The sequence below is a fragment of the Brachyistius frenatus genome, unplaced genomic scaffold (genome assembly GCF_029030835.1).
Source record: "Brachyistius frenatus isolate BFR_SWC_R1_liver_20210118 unplaced genomic scaffold, ASM2903083v1 Contig_38, whole genome shotgun sequence".
In the NCBI taxonomy this organism is placed as follows: Eukaryota; Metazoa; Chordata; class Actinopteri; family Embiotocidae; genus Brachyistius; species Brachyistius frenatus.
In genome coordinates, this window is record NW_027210637.1 from 2,308,798 (window position 1) to 2,328,647 (window position 19,850).

A 19,850-nucleotide genomic window follows, 5' to 3' on the forward strand; every position below is an offset into this window, starting at 1 on the left:
TAACCTAGGAGGGTAATTTATTTTCAGGAGGCGTATGCTACATTTAGAAATAACCTCTACATACCTAACCCAATTTAAATCAGAAAGTGTGTTATGTTATTCTGAAGGCATCTTGTGAATTGTAAACAAGGAACTCAATTTTGTCCCTATAACAAAAAAGGCCAACTCCAATCAGCTGTGTTTATTCAAAAATGTGTCTCTGAAGTCTTTCTCTGAGGAGCAGCAGCAGCAGCGGATGATAATCAGGTCTGAGAAGGTGGACGGGGTAACGACACCCATGACACCGCTGCCTACAATCGCCAAGGGGACCGTGTTTATGTTCCTTCCACTTTAACCTTTAATGTGCAGCGATGCAGCTCTAACCTGCTGAATATTATGCACTAAGCTGAGCCAACTGAAGGCTAAATCCACGCCTCCAAAAAAAAAAAAATATGGCTTGGATCAGCAGGTGTGACTGGGAAGGATTTGGAAGAGGGAGGAAATGCAGGGAAAATAAATATTTCATGGAACATTTTCTCATAACACAGTTGAAAGGGAGTGTGGATACAGATCAATTGTAGCAAGGGATCTGGCTATGCCCAGATAGAGTTAAGGAGAGAGGGTAATGCAACTTCAAATAGCAAAGGGTGCTGGCTAGATACTTTGGGTTAGTTTTTTTTTTTTTTTTAAAAAGCACAGATAGAGTACTGGCTTTTGGTGATAGCAGTAAGTGGAGTGCTTAGTTTTTCATTACATACTGTACCGTAAGCTAACTCTGGGAGAATAAATATTGCTTTCAGTCAAATTTAAGAGGGAAAGACTACATGTTAACACATTATTATGGTCAAAAACGGAAGGAAATATTGTTTAGGAAGGGATGAACTGGTCTTTTTGGCCTTTTTCAGGCTCACAGGGTCACATTTTATTTTGTTTTATTAGCTTAAGAAATTGTATTTCCCACATAAATTGTAAACCTTAAAACAAGAGACTGGTATGAAGGAATCATACTTAATCCGACATTGGGAAATATTTTATTTAGATTGTCAGAGTGAAACAAAGATTATTACCATATCACAACAATTAATCCCTGCTATGTAACCGATGAGCCGACAACACCTTCCACCAAGAACGGGCATCGGAGCAGAGCTTATATTTACTTGGAAGAGGTAAGCAATAATGCATGTTGAAGTGGCTGTGTTTAATCAGCATAATGTTGACAACACAATTAGTGTTTTAAAGGAAAAACATGGGCAATGCTAATTAGACTTCATATGAATAGACATTATGCTGATTCCACCTTCATGTTAAGAGTTTCACCACACAAAGAGAGTCCCACTTTATCTCGTGTTTAAAAAAAAAACTAAAAAACTAGAAGAAGCAGCCCAGTGCTAGTGAATACAGTATGACCGGCTGAAAATGCTGATAAGTGAACTGCCAATGAAGCGGCCGCAATGGAACAAACAAACCTATGTCATGCAGGAAATTAGACTGAGAGGAGCAATACTGCACCTAACAAGCTTACAGCAGTTTGAATAGGGTGATTGAAAGGGAGGCAGTTTCCTGGGCAGGAGCACTGGACCATCAACCTTTAGTCTCACATATCCTATGGCCCCTGTCCAAGAATTACACACACACACAAGCACACACGCAGAACAAGGTGAGAGAAGGCACTTAAGGACCTCTGTTTCACTGGAGCTGCTCCATACCCAACAGAAAAACTGTGTACTGGATACCGAGCATCCTGGAAAAGAATGTATGTTAGTGGGCTTTTAAATGGGAGCAAAAGAGCCTTTAGTAATAGTACCTCGTACTTTTCACTACATTTCCACCACTATATCAATGCAGTTCGTGTCCCTGCATGCTTTTTTCAGAATAGGAGCACAACTTCAGCCAGGAGTAAACCTTTTAAATTCACCACACCACAAATAGAAGTTATATTTCTGTAAAATGTAAAGACCGGTATTATTTGAAAAACTAATGCTTACCTGATGGTTATCTCAGCCTTAAACAGCTCTGATAGTTGCTTGTTCTGCCCACCACTGATTCATTCAAACAATTTTCTTAAAGTGAAATTCAAACTATTTCTGCAAAACCATCATTTTCATATTCTCCACAGTTCTCAACCAAAATAATTTCAATTTACTATATTGTAAAAAGAAAGACCAACTAGAGATGGGCATTTCGAGCAAAACTACAATTCTAAATTCGCTCTGAACTATTAGATTTTTAATCAAATATTCAGTTAAAAAAAAAAAAAAGGGAAATAATGAAGAACAATATTCACACATTCTAATTGATTTTGTAGGTTATAATGACTATTCAAATGTTCAAAATTTGTGCTCCATCCCTAAAACCAACATTGTATGTTGTATGAAGGTTCATAAAACCTTATGGACTACAAGTTTCTCGAGGCAGGAAGAAGAAGGTCAAGTCATAGCATAAAGGAAGCTGGTTTGATTCCTATCTATATCAGAAGGCTGCATCTTTAGGCTTGCAGCTGAAGGGTATTTCATCTTCCAACTGCCCTTGGGCAAGTGTCTGAACCCTCACAACTGCAGTGGGGGCACTGCACTCTGGCTGAGCCCGCGCTCAGATCCCTCTGATGAAAATGCATATCCATTTATATGTATAACCTGGGAAGGCTATGCAAAGAGATTGATCCTTGAACTACAACAAAGGCAGAATTGATGAATACATTGTGGTATAAAGAGCCTGCACACACTGAGGTACCCGACTGCCTACAGATACGGCACTGTGCCTTGACTTGGTAAATAAGACGGTGCTGGTGTAAGTGGGTCATACAAAAATGTTGGTATAGTTACACAAACTCTGATCTCCTACAAGAGTATTTCTAATACCTGCCTATCAGGCGTGACTATATGGATTTATATTCTTTGTAAATTATGTAAATGCTCGCCCTTTCGTACAGTCCTGCTGTGGGAGAGCAGCTGAAGCGGGCAGCTTATTACATGCTGGTTTGTCTTTATCTCTTCTTATTGTCGGCATAAATGAAGATCACCTCCACAAGATCGCGGTGTGTCACCGCTATCTTGTTTTATTGCATTTTTTTTTTTAAACAGGAGGAGGAAACCTTTCTCTTCCACGACCCCGTTTTACATCCCGAGTCCTCATCATCTGTAGATGGACTTGGTCTTCATCCATTTACTGGGAAATATACGATGCAGGCAGCTCATAAGACTACACTTTATGTGTTCAATTGGGAGTTGGAGCGGTCTTGAGTGATGGACTCGGTGAGGGAGAGGACTTTATTTTTACGCCTGACTGAAGGTGAACCTGACCTCTCGTGGGCTGGAAAAGGAGGTAAAACTCTGAGCAGTGTAGCATAACCATACACAGCAAGTTCAGTGGCTCTGAGGGGTCATTACCCCGAGGAGATGGTCTAGGAGCAATGCCAGGCTGAGGCCATTATCAGTTTGTTGGTACAGGTGATTATGGTTTACTCTACCATAAAAATCATACAGCTCACCCTTGCCAAACTATATTTAGTTCTGCTACATGCTGCCTGCTGTATTCATTATGTTTACTTCCCTTTAAATACAAAAGACAGTTCACCAAAATCACTTCCACTGAAAGGTATACATTGGGATTGTGCTTTTTGTCTTTTTTTTTTGCTTCTTAATAGATAGACAGAAATATATTTTTGATGGACATTTGTGGTTATGAAGAGTAATGAAATCCATGGCAACAGTACTTTTAAGCCTATAGCGGTAATGACAAAGAAAAATGAAACAAAAATAACCCTCTGGGAATAAAGAGAAACAAATGTGGCATTTAGAAACTATCGGCAGCAAATATGGAAAGGCAAAGCATGCTGGGGTGCAGAAGGGTGTGAAGAAATTGGCCATTTGTCAGCTCGGATAAGGTCACTATCTAACTTGCAAACGGGACAGTATTTGACTGCAGTTGGGATGTTATAGCTAATACCAGCTCAAATGAAAAGCCGTGGAACTTCTAAGGATGCCCCGTGCTTATTATTGCATTTCAAAAACAACTGAAAAGATCAGCAGCAGGGCTGTCATGATTCAGATGCAGACGGCAGACGGCAGAAGTGGTGTCAGAGGGCGAACAAACTCTCTGCAGGCGCTGCTTTGAGGACTTCTCTGTGAGCATGCTCTTTGGCGAGGAGGACATTGAGTTAATCAGTGTGTGGACTTGAACGCAAGAGCATAATACATTGTCAGTATTTATTTATGGGATGACGTGCGCCGTTTCTGGTCTTTGTCACAAAAGGCTAAATTCGTGGCATCCTACAGGCATGTGGGATGGAGGCGCAGCTGTGGGTTGCTTTCTTAATTAAGTTTGCAAATACTTGGATGAGCATATTTGAGATAGACCCTAATTACTTTTATACACGTGTATTTCATTCATATTGTGGAATACACTGCGAAGGCTTGACTGCAGTCAAAAAAACCAAAACAAACACATTAGAATAGTTACGCACATCACATTGTGATTAAAGATGTTTCAGAAAGTGACCATGGAGCTTCTTTATATTCAGCCATACCGTGTTTGTATGCAACAGCGTACGAGGTCTTGTCACAACTGTTTTCACAAACATGTAGGCGGGCCATAATGAGATGTGTCAGGAAGCAGGAAGGCTTTTTTGATGGGACAGCAAACATCCCGACAGCTGCACAATGCAGATTGCTAATTAATACCACACACTGTAAAGGAATTATTACCTGCTGTGCGCGACCCTCCTGGCAAGCAGTACATGAAAGCCACTTCCACAGCCTGGCACTATCTTAGAGTGTGGAAGAATGAAACGAATGACGAGTCTTTGTCTGCGGAATTTGCATCGCCAAATATTGCTCCGCGTTGTAAGCTCCGTCTCTAAGCTCTAACGCTGCGTGCGCCATCCCTTTGTAAATATCCAAATCGTATTTTATTGACAGCATGTCATTTTTCTTTTCTTTTCTTTATGTTCATGAAATATATAAATATTGTGGTCAGGGGGAAAAAAAACAAAAAACATCCGGGAAGAACAAATGGATTTCAAAGTCCATGCAACAGATTGAAGTAATCATCGGTTTTACTTTGATGTTCTACTTCAAAAGCTCAACCGCGGGAAACTGCGGCTGCCAATTAAGTGATCATCGGCAACTCAGTTTATGAGGACCATACATTATGAATATTAGGGTCTTTTATTAGGGATCCTTAATGTGTTCATTCAAGCATTGCTAACATAATTAAGCCGGGTACCCATCGTCTTGCCTATACGGCACATGTCGGTAAAATGCGGCCCGAACCTTTTAGCTGTGATTTAGACCGGAAACACAGTGCTTGACAGCCTGTAACTAATTACAGTGCATCATCATCTTATATTCGTTTTAACTCCATCTATAGTTATTAACACTTTAATATCTCTGTGCTTCATGTATTGCCTCGTGCAGCACTTTTTGTCGGTCCTTGTTTAGTCATCGTGGCACCGTTGGGGTTGGAGTCATGAGGGTTTTAACGGTGTCGTCTACACATACGTCTTTCTACAGGCAAGAAAAACTGTTTTTATATGCAGCATATAAACAGTTCATCACAAACTTTTACGATTCATCTTGGTGCTGGTTGAGTCATCAGGCATAAATAACTCAAATAAAAAAAAATAATAATAATTTAGAGCCACATGAAAAACTGATTGCAAGTTTTTTTTGTTTTTTGTTTACAGATATAGGTTCTAAGGGGATAGAAGACAGTTAAAAGTTCTCTCTGCCTTCCCCATCAACCACCACCAAAAAAAAAACCTAAAAGTAGATGTTATTAAAGCCAGAAGAATACATAAACTGATACAAACATATGCACTAAATCCCAATTTACATACTAAGTCAAGTGCCTTTTTTATTAGTCACACAATGCCATTGTGAATCCTGGACAATATCTAAACCAGACAGATATGCTGGATGTAATGTGTTTATTGCTATTCCATTTCATCCAATAGTTGTTATTTTTCACTGCTGTTATATTTCCAACATGTCCAAAGAATATCTTAAAAGGACAGGTGCATTGTCAGTGCAGTTTTGCTTGTTTATGTTTTTGTTGTCCACTCCAATTTAATCATGACAAAGTAAAACCCAAAATGATGAATTGTGCCGGTTTCTTTTTTTTTGAAAGTTCTGATTGTGTTGTCAGTCTCGATGCCATTGCAGCTGTCAAACGGAGTTTCTATTGAATACTGTCACTTGGTAAACCGTTCCCAACTGCCGCCTTGTTGCCCTCAAAGACTTAATAACTAGGTTTAGTCGCCACTGAGAGCGATGAACAGCTGCTGTGCCAAGCAGCCAACTCTCTATGGCAATCTTATCTTTAAAGTTGTCTATCCTCGTCTTATTGTAATTATATTAAAAGTTTTCTGCACCGCTGGAGAGGAGCTGCGGGCTTGAGGCAGTGCCTAAGCCATTGTGTGCAGAACTTTCTGGATGCTCAATGCTGCCAAGAGTTTCCTGCTTCCCTGCTGGGGTGCTTAGGTTGCTCAAACTGTGCTTGGGTCAAACATCATGCAGACTTTTTGGCATTTTAAGGTGACTCAGTGACTAAAATGTGTTCATGAAGCAGCAGGCTTAACCTATTTTGACTTTGACAATAGCAAAGAGTGTATTTTGTTTTCCCATAAATTGTAAGTAAAGGATATCATTAACTTGCTATCTTTGTCCTTGGAAGACATATACATTTTTTAATGAAGGAATTTTTCCTTTTCTCACCCACCTACATCATTGCAGGTGATAAATGAAATGATGAAACATTAAAATTAAACAAAATTATCCAGCTTGAGTAAATTTTAACTCCCAAGAAATCATTCATGACACATCTCTGTGAGTGGCTGTCATGAAGAACTTGCTCAGATCAGTGTTTTTGTTATTTGGCTGCTTAACAGATGGCTGATGTATGCTAAGCATATTGGGGCTATTAAATCTGTACCATAAAAAAAAGAATAAAAAAAAAAAAGAAGTATAAACTATGAGCACAAAATGATCTCAAGCTTCTGCCCATGAGACATGTGACTCGTTTCAAATGTGTGCATTTCCATCCTATTTTTGTGGTTATGACTTTAACATCTGGTAAGCAGTTAGACTGCTACATTTCAGTTAGTCAGATATGCTGCTTATAACTTTAAAACACTTGCTGTAATTTTGTTTCCATGTGTTTCTTTCTTAAAGGAAAGAGAAGCATATAGTCAAAACCAATCAAACCTTGATTCTATAAGATCTAGAAACATTCCTTGGTTTTATAGTTTTGTGTGTGGGAAGCAGCCAGAACTCTTCAGTAACTACACGTGGTTCTAACCCAAGACCGCATTGTGTGACAGCTGCACTAACCACTGAGACACAATGCCATGTGATGTTTTTTCCAACTGGGAGTAATTGTCAGGCGTGCCGGACAGAGAAAAGGTATGGCAGTCCAAATTACAGGTGTTTTTTTTTCCCTTTGGTTACTATAATTGCAACGGATCTTCTTATGAATTGATCTGGGAGTGATTTGCTATGCTGTGCATTAACTCGACTTTTATTCAAAGACCAGAACATCCCAGAGCCGCACTTTAGCTACTCAACCCCAAAGGAAATCACGCTGCGTTTGCTGGAAAAACTGAACTGACATGAACTCCGGATAGCTTGTTTAAGTTTAAGTTTAACATGGGTCAAGTCTCGACCCCAATGACATTCCATTTTCCTCCCCACAAACCAAACCTGTATCCCACAGCATTGTGCAGAAAGATACCCGCATCAGATTCTGTGAATTACATTATCTGAATTATTATTATTGAATATTATCAATACAAAAGAACTACAATCACTGAAACAGGTATACCTCTTCTTTTTTTATTTGTATTTTTTTTGCTTATAAAGCTCATTAACAAAAGCAATGGTACAACATAAAATCTGGGACCAAGATTCCTTCATTTCACATGTAAAAACTTCATGAGACATTGTCGTCGCTGAACCATGTTTTTATGGGACTTGGACATAATAAAAAAGGATCATGGCAGAGTGCTTTGTTGGAATTCCTTTAATTAAATTCAGGAGGAGCTTATAGGCAATTACACTGGGCGAAAAGTAATAATAAAACAAATAGGAAGCGAATTTTTAAAATAAGCAGAGGAGTGTCCGGGGAATTTCTAACAGGCCAGCAGTGCCAAATGGAGATTGAGGGCCTCCAGCATGCGTTAACATCCAACCTGATGATTAATATCTTGATAATACGACCTACCTGCTCTGCTCACTCAGATATTGTGCTGACAGCGGGAAGACGTGTGTGCCAGTTAAAGTAGTTTGAACGAAGCCGGTGACAAAGCAATATTTTATTTTATTTATCTTACTTCTCCCGCTATTCATTGCTGCTATTCATTACCCTCCCCCCACCCCCTCCCGTGACAGGCCGAGCCATGGTGTATATTGATATGTGGGGAAACGAGTTGTAAAGTGTGGGGGAACGTTCCGAGCCAGACATTTCCATTCATTGTAAAGAGAAATGCCATCACATCGGAGGAGATAGAGTGGAGGGAAAAAAAAACCAAAGGAATAAAACGTATTTTATGTCTTCCGCTATTGATTTAGGAATAATTAGTTGTACTCAAGCACATTTTCATTGTCTAAGTAAGTAGCTAGCCTGACATGCAACTTTTCAAGAGCTATAAATGATTCAGTTCTAGAGGGATCCACATCAAATTGGACGGGTTGGGTTTCAGTGGCAACAGAACTTGAACTGGTCTCGCCAGAGATCTGGCCCCAACAACAGTTAATGTCTTCGCTATGCTGTCCTATTCCCTCTCTGCTATCCCCCTCAACCCAACCGGTGGAGGCAGATGGCCGCCCGCCTCTGAGCCTGGTTCTGTCGGAGGTTTCTTCCTGTTAAAAGGGAGTTATTCCTTCTCTCTGTGGGAGGTTTCCCTCCTAGCTTATGTGGGAATTGTTTAATTGTTGGGTCTCTCTGTATAATGCTGTAAAGTTCTGTTGTAAGGACTTTTTAATGTGTTAGCTGCCGTGAAATAACTTGTGCTGTGATTTGGCGCTATATAAACAAAAAAAACATGGAATTGGATTGAATTGTAAGAACCTGTGTTGTGATTTGCCGCTACATACATCAAATTTACCTGAATTGAAATCACATGCAAGTCTGGTCGTGACCCTGCTTTATGTACAGCCTCCCTGTGGCTCCTGCTGTACGTGAGAATGTAGGCACTAATGAGCCATCGAAGTCTCTATTTAAACACCTTTATTTGGTGCTGATGAAAACTCGCATACCTAACAGTGAGATAAATTACCTTGCTCAGTTGTTCTGAAGGAAACATCCATTTATTTCAGCTGTTGTTTGTTTCTTATGTGGAGCAGTTGATTAAATTGTGACCCTCATCACTTTGCCATTGAACGGGGATTTATCTGAAAATAATCAGTGCTCACCAGTTATTCAACAATCTCTCTCTCTCTGTCACTTGTGCAGAAAACCGCCACAAACTCGTGCGGACAAAAATGAGCCGATCTCATTTGCATAAATGTAAACTGCGCTTGTTTCTCTCCTTACATGACTGACATGTTAGTAAAGCCTGACCTCTCGGCGGAGATCAAACAATGCTCACAAATGTGTGTCTTTGCTCCTTGTGACAAAGAAGACGAGATAATGAGTTCTGGGGGACAGGCTGTTTGGCATCGCCGAGTAAAAATCCCTTCCCTTTAAACATGAAGGCTTTTGGCAACGCATCTCAGCGTCTCCAACTGCATTTACGGAAAAAAAAAAAAAAGAGGAAAAAGGGAAATGAGGAAATAAGCCGGGCCTGACCTCGCACTGTGTCATCGCAACCGGTCGTTGTTTATCTTTGTGTATTCGGTAGGATTGAGGGCATTGTTTCCAGGATTATCAGGCACCCACATGGACCAGCTATGAATGCAAACTGTGATAATGTTTCTGTCCAGCCAAAATGGAAGTGTAAAACCCTAACAGATTACCAGTGACTGTGGCTGACTAGGGGTGCCGGCCATACCACAGCGAGAAGGCACGTAACGCCAAGCTCGCAAGGAAGCAAAAAGAGCTCTCCCACAATGAAATGGGGATTTTTAAACGCGTTCATGTCAACACTGTAACAATTTGTACTCATTCAGTCATTCCTAGTCCGTTTTTAAACAACAAACTTATAGATAGGGTTCACTTAGGGGAAAGGAAAAGGCTCTTACCAAACAACGGGCTGGAAAAGAGACGGGCTACACGGCTCGTTTCCAGCAAGTGTTGTGTTTTCCACTTGTATCCGTGTTCTTTATGTGCGTCTGCGGTTTAAACATGCGAGTTGAGCCGTGTGAGAGACACGGAGAAAAAGAGGAGAAGAGGGGGAAGCTTTGGACGAAGACATTGCCCCTTTTTTTGCAGATGGCTTGTTAAAGCTGCAGAGGATGAGTCAGAGAGCAGTCCCCTAACAGAAGCCCTTGTTGTTCGGAGTCCAGTCTGGTTTCATCTTGTCAGCCTTCCTCAGGGCAAGTAAAAAAAAAAAAAGAAAAGAAGAAAGTTCAAATGAAAAAGAACGTAGCGCAGGAACTCTTCTAGATGTCCTCTTCTTGACATTTTCCTCTTTATTAAATCACCTGAAAGCTGCACAATAATTCTGTCCCCCGATGATATACTTTCCCACGTTGAACCGAAGTATCCCTCAAATGACAAACTGTCCTCTTTCTGTTTGAGATTTATTGTAATGCATACATCATAATTGAAATTAAAATATACTTCTACTCATGACAGTGATTGTGATCAGCTTAAATACATACGCACGGTGGAGGTAGTTGCAGTCCAGCTGTCGTGGAGGATTCCAAGTGAAATGTCTGTAATGGTCATATAAAAAAAAAAACTGTCGAAATAAAAAGGAAATTTTGATCTACATTCGCTGTGAAAGCAGCGCAATGATCAGACGACAACAACAACATCATCATCTGTTTTGCCTGGAGCCCTAACTATTACGGAAGCATGAACAGAGTTAGGGAGACAGATAGGCAGTGCTTCATTAACCCAGAATTACGATTGTATTGACTGTTGTGTTGAATCCAAAGCATATAGCTTTTCATCCATGACATTCTAAAACATGAATTTAGTTTTTAAAGAAAAAGTAACACAAAATTGTCTTTACAGTATATGCAGTTTTTATTGCTCCATTCAAAGTTTTTCTAAGTTTAATCTCATTAGTAGTGAGCAGGTTAACGGATTACTGTCCTCCTTCCTTCAATACAATGAGGTACATTACAGAAGTTGATAGTGTTTGACACGTATCATTGAAATGGCAAACGTCCCTTTGGAATGAGGAAAGATTAGTGAAGAAAATCCACAGAGACCTTGATTGCTCTTTTTATAAAGCAAATCCTCTGCCCACATTGTTTAGGCCAAAGGCAAAAGCCGATGTGTGACCAATCTTTATTTCTTTATTTTGTTACAGTGCACGGCATCGTTTCATGTGATGAGCTCTTTTTATGTCGAGTCTGTGTTCATTTAGGCATGTTTGAGAGGAGGACAACAACTCCCCAGTAAAAAGGGAACATAAAAAGGCATCCATACAGAGCTCTTAAAACGTTCAGTGCTATGGATTGCAAAATATGTCTGAGAGAAGGGAAATCTACAGGCTAAAATGGCAGCTCATTAAATTGCCCTCATTAGCGATGAGGCATTCAAATAATATTTCAGGATATTTTTCGTAAAACAATATCTGTGACCATATGTCAAAATCCTGAAGAATATTTAATCATTCATTTCAAGATCATACAATTGCAACAAAATCAGTATTATACTTTTATATTTTAGCATAAATGTAACAGTTTGCCTAAAAATATTTATTTAAAACTAACCTATTACTGTGGTTTGTTGTGCATCTGATCCATTGTAGCCAAACCACTCCTCCATTGGAGCTGCTGTCAGCCATGCCTGTCGTTGCTGTGCACAAGTTACATTTGTGACATACTTCATACACGCAATGATGTCGTTACGTCAACAAGTCAGAATATTGATTGCTCTATTCTCGGTCTTCTATCATTCACAATATAGATTATACAATACTCTGTATGTACTGTATAAATATGATCATTCTTTACACTCTTTTATTGCCCATTGTATGACATTTTGGTCTTTCTATACCTTAAATGCTTTTCAGATGTTAACTTCTCAATCATAGTCTTATTCAAATGCAGATGTAATATAAACACGCAAAAAAGTATTTTCCTTACATACCTTGGTCTCTCATGAATGCATCATAAACTTTACTTGACACCCTAAAAGTTATTCATACCATATTCAAAATGTACCATTGTACTAGAAAAACTAAATATATATGTATATAGTAATGTACAATATGTGTGTAGCAAGGAATATATCTACATTTCAATGGCATGTGGACCAGTTGTGAGGCCCTGCCAAGGCGTCTCGGTACCTATGTGTGTCACAGATTGCAGGCAGTTAATATTTCAGTGCAGTGGAGCTGTATTTGGCGACAGCCAATGAGTTGGGTCAGGTTAACAGGGCTGTTGCGTGCCAGTGCCCATGAGAGTCTTTAATATTTGATTGCCTTTTTCTTCTTCAACTTCCTCTTATTTTAATGCACTTTAGAAAGAATCTCCTTATTTGTACTTCCAAAATAAGCCTACGGAGACCTTGCGTAAGACTATACATTTTTTCTCTGTGTGTTTTACATATATTGTGCTGAAATGGGTTTATGTCTCACTGTGTGCATCGCAGAGAATGCAGCAATCTCTGAGAGACATTATAATTGTCATGATTAATTGAATTGCAAGAAAAAACTTTAATTTGCAAGTCTGCAAAATGCATGAGCCTGTGTATTTTTTTTATATTATTTTCATTATCTCAGGACTTTATGTAACTGCTTTGAAGCTGCACGAGTCAACTTCACACATTGCCTGCTCCCATGACAGTTAGATGTTTAAAAAAAAAAAAAAGTTCAGGATGTCGGAGGGATGGCAGGTGAGTGATGGAACCTCATTCTCGGCTTACTCTCGCAGGACACTCGGAAGATAATGGTGGTGATGGATTAGGAGGTGGGCCATGCAATTTCTGCTCTGTAAGACAGAATGGTAGGTTCAACAATGATATTAAAATATCAGCACCCACCAGCCCACTGCAGCAAGAGAGTTGGATTGGTTCGACATGGTGGTTCGACAGTAACATTTGAAATGTATGAATGGTTCCGACAGCGTTGGGTGGACGTTGATGGGGAGCACAACAGAGAGAGTGGAAGAGAGGCAGTAAAAACTGAGTTTCTTCACACAAAAAAAAGATTTGATAGAAACAAAAAACTCCATAAAGTAGAATTACAACTGAAATGTCCTTGCTTGATTTGAACAAAATCTGACTTCATTAGGTTGTGTTGAGTGTATTAAGTTTGGATCGATGATATTTGAATGCAATTACATTGTAAGCAAAATGGAAATCACCTATTCATTGGCTTCAGTTTCACATTGCTTCATTGGTTATGTCATCAAAATTATTTTTGAAAAAAATGTATTTACTTTGAGGCGCCTTTCAGCCTATATGCATAAATGGCAAATGTGCGTGTAATATTTTAGCATTGGTTATTAAAGTGTAGAGATATCCCCACCGTACATTTAGAACAAGGAATACAATATATTTTTTCAGTCAGCTTTGAAAACACTTTGCTTGAAGATAAAAAGAAAACATGCCACTTTTTGACTTAGTGATATGGAACATGTTTTATCAGCGGACCTGTCTGATCACAGTCCCATCAATTCCCTCCAAAGAGCCATTTGTCCAGAGCCTTCTTTGTTGTCCTATCAGAGCGGTGTCGCGCAGCAAATTGTCTCCCAGGGTGCAGTCCGGGTGGTGGGAGATGAAGAAGGAGGAGGAAGTGACAAGAGTGTTACCCTAAATTGCTATCGATTGAGTTGTTTGAACCGCTTTCTCCGGGAGGTTAAGAGTCTTGGAGGTGCTGAGGTTCAAAAGCGGGATCTGTCTCCCGGTCTTAACTCAAAGTGATGTCTGTTGCACCCTGTCATCCTTTCTGCAAGTGTCCAGTTAGTGGGAAATTCAAAAAAGGGGAAACGTCTCGGGGATTCCTGCTAACTTGTCAAGCAACTGTCAATACATCATATCAATCACTCTTGCGAGGGAAACCATCATTATACTTGAGGCCTTTGACATTGCATTTCTAATAAAATAAACTTGAATATGATTCTCCAATATCCTAATAAGAGCTCACTTACTGGCAGCAGCACAGGTAAGCACCGTCACAGTAATGTGAGTAATTTGGCTCAGGAGAAAGGTTTAAAGCTATTGATCTCTAGACAATGTACTGTTTATTGTTTTTCCACAAATATTGATACAAATATAACTTGAAGTTCACTACTTGTTATAAAAGTTATTGACTGAAATAACAAGTGAGCTTCCGCACTCCCCGCAGAAAGCAGACGATGCCAAATGGCCTGTGATGGATTGTGGCTTCTGGTCGATAAAAATGCCCGATAGTTTCTAACATAAGAAGATCAGTGGAGCTACTGAAGGTACTGACACTTACATAAAAAGAAAGACAGACAGTTGAGCCAAATGTATCCACTTGTTTTACTTTATTTTTTACATTTCATTTAAAATAAGAGGTTCAAAATGTATTTTGTTAAAAATACACAACACTATTGTGTGTAACTGAAACACAATACCTCTGTAAGACTATAATTTCCTGTCAGTTAAAGAGCTCACAAACGGCTTTCAGTCCAGTATATTGCTATGGGGATAACAGTGTTCCAACAGGCATTTCAAACTGCTTTAAAAGCCAAACAATGCTCAGAGAGGATTGCTTTTTTTATTTTTATTTTGTAGGACTGGACATTTGTTACCAAAAAAAAAACAACTAAAACACTGCTTCTAAAAGACTTCAGAGTGGTGCCCCGCATGAATTGGATATTACCCTGGAAAATGGCTTCTTTGAACTCATTTAAAGTGTACACATGGTGGTACACAACATCTTTCATCCCTTGTTTAATAACAGCGAGAGAGAAAGTCAGTGGCAGGTGGCGTCATATTCTACAAGCAAAAAACATTATTCTCATTTTACTCTTTCATGCCCTCCTCTCTCCTATCTATCTCTCTCTGTCGTTTACTTTCGCTGCATCAATAACATTTGAAGAATCTGAAATATTTCATGGCCATGCGTGTGGAAGGATTCCATCAACTTGATTGTATTCCATCAACTTCAGGTGATTTGCATTTCTTAAACTAGGCAAGCGCGATGCATTATGCAACACTGGCAGTGCATTCTGCATAAATCCAGTAGTTGAGTGCATATTTGAGAATCTAACATTGCTTGGATTCCTTTTTGTGGGTATTTGCTTGAAGTAAAGCTGAAAATTTGAGCAAATACTTTCAGACAACTTTTTAATCTCTGCATGTAGCACATGGGAATTTTTCAAATCTGTGGCTTGGATAAATTGCTGTCATTTCTCCCCAGAGGCATTGGTGCGTTTTGCGAAAGCTGAAATCAGATTTAACATATTTGGCACACGGTGGACTGGTGTGAACTGGTGTTTTCTGTGCATGTGGTAACCTTACCTCAGCTTTCCCACATAATAGGTCATGGTTTGGGTTTACAATACCTTTGTTACGTAAGTTATGTTATGTCCGTGACGTATGTTAAATACATGACGTACATTATAATAAGTGAATGTTGTCTTTTGGTTTCACAAACGACAGCCTCCCGGGTGTTTGAAACATCCTGTTACCTGTAACCTCCATTGCTTTAATCATACTCACTATGACCACTAGAGGTAGAAAAAAAAACGTAATTATATGTTGTCTTCGATATGAAGACTAGCTGTATTAAGATGAACTCTCTTGTTGGTGCCATTCAAGTAGGTTACAAGTGAAAAGTACCAGGAGGTTATTTTTTTTTTAGCAATACATTGTAATTACTATCCTTGTTTAAGCTTGAACATGAAGTAGTTGATGTGAGATGTAATGGCTGGTGACGAGTGTAATTGGATTAGGTATTGAAGAGAAATGTTCATACATTTATATTCTACCATCTCCCACAAACACATATAGTACCCTAAAAATCCAAGTCAATGTGCCTTAATAAATCACAGCCTTATATGAAACTGTTTAAGAAACCAGATTCATTGCCATGGTGAATACTAGCGGATCCAGCAGATAAATCACCTTTGCTTTGACGCTAGCAGAGCACCCATAAAAAAATGATTAAATTACAACTAGTGTTCATGACAAGAACCCTAAGATGGACAACTTCTGTCGACCTGAATCTTCATCGGTCTTCCTCTCTTCAGATCAAATGCCTCAGTCATTTTGTGGAGGTAGCAGTGCATTGATGCTTGTTTTATCACCAATTCAGAGCCCATTATGGGCCAGGAGACTGCTTCTCAATATCCCCTGATAGAGGTGACGCTCCGCATCACGGATAGTGCGACTTTTCAACTGTTTCGACTGACCGTTCACTTCCCCCCAAAAGCATAGGACAATTATTGGCACAAGCAGATCCACTCACAGTCATTTACCTACCGGTCGGCCCTTTCTCCTTAACTCTGTCTCCAATCCAGCTGCTTTCTTTTGCATCCATCTGTCGCCATTCACGACATATGCTTTATATAGAAAATGACTTGTTTATTTTACTATATTTTGTTTCCCCAATTGGTTGCCCAGCATGATAAGCTTATTGCAGTCTCTGGTGTATCGAGAGCAAACATAATGTGTTTGAAGGTACTGCCAGGAAGGGAGTCTCTCACAAAAAGATTGTTCTGTATCCAAAAAGCATTGTTGTCTGTGGAGCAATAAGACCCCCCAAAAAAGTAGATCTTCATTAAATTTTCATCAGCTCACAATGAAGCAAGTGAAGAAAAATAAAAGAGCAAAAGTTGAATATCTACCTGGACATCTGTATAGATTGAAATTCAACAGACATACTCTGCATGCCCATTTCAATCATACAAAGGTCGATCAAAAAGTTCAGAGACTTACTGTTTGCCCATGAATGGAGCGAAGCACGGAAATGTTCATAGAGCAGGTGGATGCAATAACTTTTATAAGAAAGTGTTGTGTTGTTTAATCCACTTCAGCACCTGAGTTATACACAATTTTTTTGACCAACAATATGTGCACATTTTTCACTTTGGACTTCATCTTGGGTGGAACTCAGGAAACCTAAAACTCTGGTGTTTTAAGTGGCATAGTGTAACTATCTGAGATCAAAGAAGTCTGTGGTGAGTTTTCTTTGACATTTATGGGGTTGTGCACCAAAAAATGTGTCCCATAGGATCAGACTGTCAACACCGAGTTCAACTGTGATGTTCATAGTAAAAATAAATTCACTGCAAACGGCCTAAACTGTGGCATGATGACACTTAGGTTCTCCAACATGACAATGCAGCCGCTCACAGTGCGCTGAAAACAGGCAAGCCTCTCGAATGCCACAACACAATCGTAGCTCCCCAACACCCCTACTCATTTGGGTGAAAAGTCTTTCCATTTCCCCAAACCTTTGACGCAAACTTTGATGTAACCTCCCTGCTCAAGTTTCAGATAACCGTTCGTTTATCAGTAGTCACAAAAACTTGTGTGACTCGGGTGCTCATGTTGATCAGGTGAAGTATTTTGGATTACTTACTCTGAAGAGTTGTAACTCCATGCACATTACTGTGATGCTCTCAACAGTCTTGGAAGTCTTTTTGATCACACTTGCACATGTCTATGGACCTATGGTGTCAAAAAAATATGGCAGAAATATCTCTGGCAGCAATATCTCTAACATCACTCAGCCACGGGTAGTAAAGGTTTAAAAATACATCCATAATTTTTTGTATATACGCATTTGGCTTGGGCCTACATGTGCATATCTGTGACGTTGACATGTATGTTGGGAGGAGGGTTGAATATGTTTATGAAGTTAAGAAAACCTTATGTTGCGAGCTGTCAATACGCAGCATGAGATTTGTTGCTGTACTGTCTGGGATATGTACTTTCAAACTAAAAGCTTTTTTTTTTTTTTGTAGTTGCAATGAGGAATACGGTGTGCAGGAATATACAGTATGACACTTAATTGAAATTAATGTTAAATTTTCACTTCAGACACCTACATTTCACCATAACGATTGAAGTATCTCCTCATGGAGTTTGATAATTGAATTTTATTTTAATGTGAATGGTTAATACCTGATACCCCTCGGGGTGTAGGACAGGTTTTGATTTAAGAAATGTAGTCATCTTGCTCAAAGGTACAGAATCAGGGGAGAAACACTGAGCCGTGCATACTGTCATATGCAAGGTTCTACAAAATTTTGGACGTTTAAATTTCAGTTCGACCCGGGTTTTCTTCTAGACTTTACCTCATCATCTCTGTCATAATATTCACATCTAGTGGTGGTATGAATATAATTTCTAATCAATCAGCATAATGAAGTATTTCAGACAAATGATGAAGACGTACAGTGTGCAGACGAGCGATTTGACAGCCCCTCTGATTTATAATTCAGATTTCATGAGATTAAAGGAAGGAGAGAGGGAAAAAGTTGGATAACTTTATTTTAATTATTCATACAGATGGAATTATTCCTCTCATAATATTGTCACTCTCTGGAGAAGCGTCATTCAAATTTAATAATGGAGCAAGCGATAGCCATTTGATTTAATTCAGTGTCTGTAAGTATTTGGAGGATTTGGCTCTATTATATTCCTGAATGTTTTCAGTGGTCTCACCTTATTTTTCATGAGGAATGCTTTCTAAATGTTGGATCAGTACTTCACTTTACTCATCTTATTTGTTGTGTTTATTTCAATAGAATTTATTTATTTGTATTCTGTGTTGTTTAAACACCTGGTTTGACCATGGTGACTAAATTGAATTGTTAAAATAATGGGAAAAATGAATGCAAAAGATTGTAAAATGTAATTATTTGGGCTCTGGCCAATATTTTAATGATACTGGAGACAGTTATGCATGACTTTTAAAAAAGGAGTAAAGCATTCATGTAAAAAGCTGAAAGCATGTCTGCATTAAGAAGTAAGTAAAAAGCAAACATGAAAGCTAATTATCTTCTCTAGTAGACACTCATTTTCCAGTTTCCTCTTAAAAGCTGACCAATATGAATAAGTGTCACAGTTTGACATAACTTGAATGTGATCTTTTGCTAACTTCCCACTTTTTTACTGACCCCAAAAAAACAGCATCGTACTCTAACCAATTCATATTTCATTTTTTCCATGCCTGTTTATTACAAGTGATGTTTGCATAAGACTAATTTGGAACAACAAACAGACCTTAAAAGAAATTAAATGCTGCCAGATTTTTTTGTTTTTTTTTGTTTTGGTTAATCTAATGAGAAAACATTTAAAGTGAACATATCAGCCGAATCACAAACTGTTCTTACTGAAAACATCTGAAAATCATTCACTGACATCTGTTTATTTCACCTCCTTACATTATTTGTTTACATGGGACTTTGCTCCAGTCTCGAGAGACAAAACCTTGCATTTTATTTATCTGCCATCCAACTGAACACATTCCTTGAAGGTCTGTTTGGTGAAATAGTATAAATAGCACTTCTGTGACTACACTGAAAAAAACGGACTTTTACTTAGAAAAAGCTCGGTAACAATTTCCACTGTGGTGCATTTGATGTCTAAAAGAGATAGTTTGAATTGTTTTATGCGGGGTTGTATGACATGCATATCAACAGTCAGTATATTAGCTGCAGTAGATGGCTGTAGATAGAAACTTAGCTGGCCATTGAGAACTGTAGCATCAACTTTCATCCAAGGAGGACAACAGGACTGGTTCTTGAAATCCAGATGAGTGACATTATCCGGTATTAAGGATTCAACATCTGAAACTTCCACAGGACCCAGAGTTTGGAAAAGTGGAGAGTCATTAC

At 39.0% G+C, this 19,850-nt stretch overlaps 1 protein-coding gene across 5 annotated transcripts in view; it reads left to right on the forward strand.

The window, feature by feature from the left end:
- lingo2 (leucine rich repeat and Ig domain containing 2) overlaps positions 1-19,850 on the forward strand; it is a 199,768-nt gene that overhangs the window by 122,269 nt on the left and 57,649 nt on the right. Inside the window, exon 1 of one of the 5 annotated variants that reach the window (XM_069701793.1) lies at positions 14,408-14,480. The exons of the other annotated variants lie outside the window; for them this stretch is intronic. The gene's annotated coding sequence lies outside the window, so the exon portion shown is untranslated. Of the gene's footprint in view, positions 1-14,407; positions 14,481-19,850 lie in introns of those variants that run through there. 5 annotated transcript variants of the gene reach the window in all.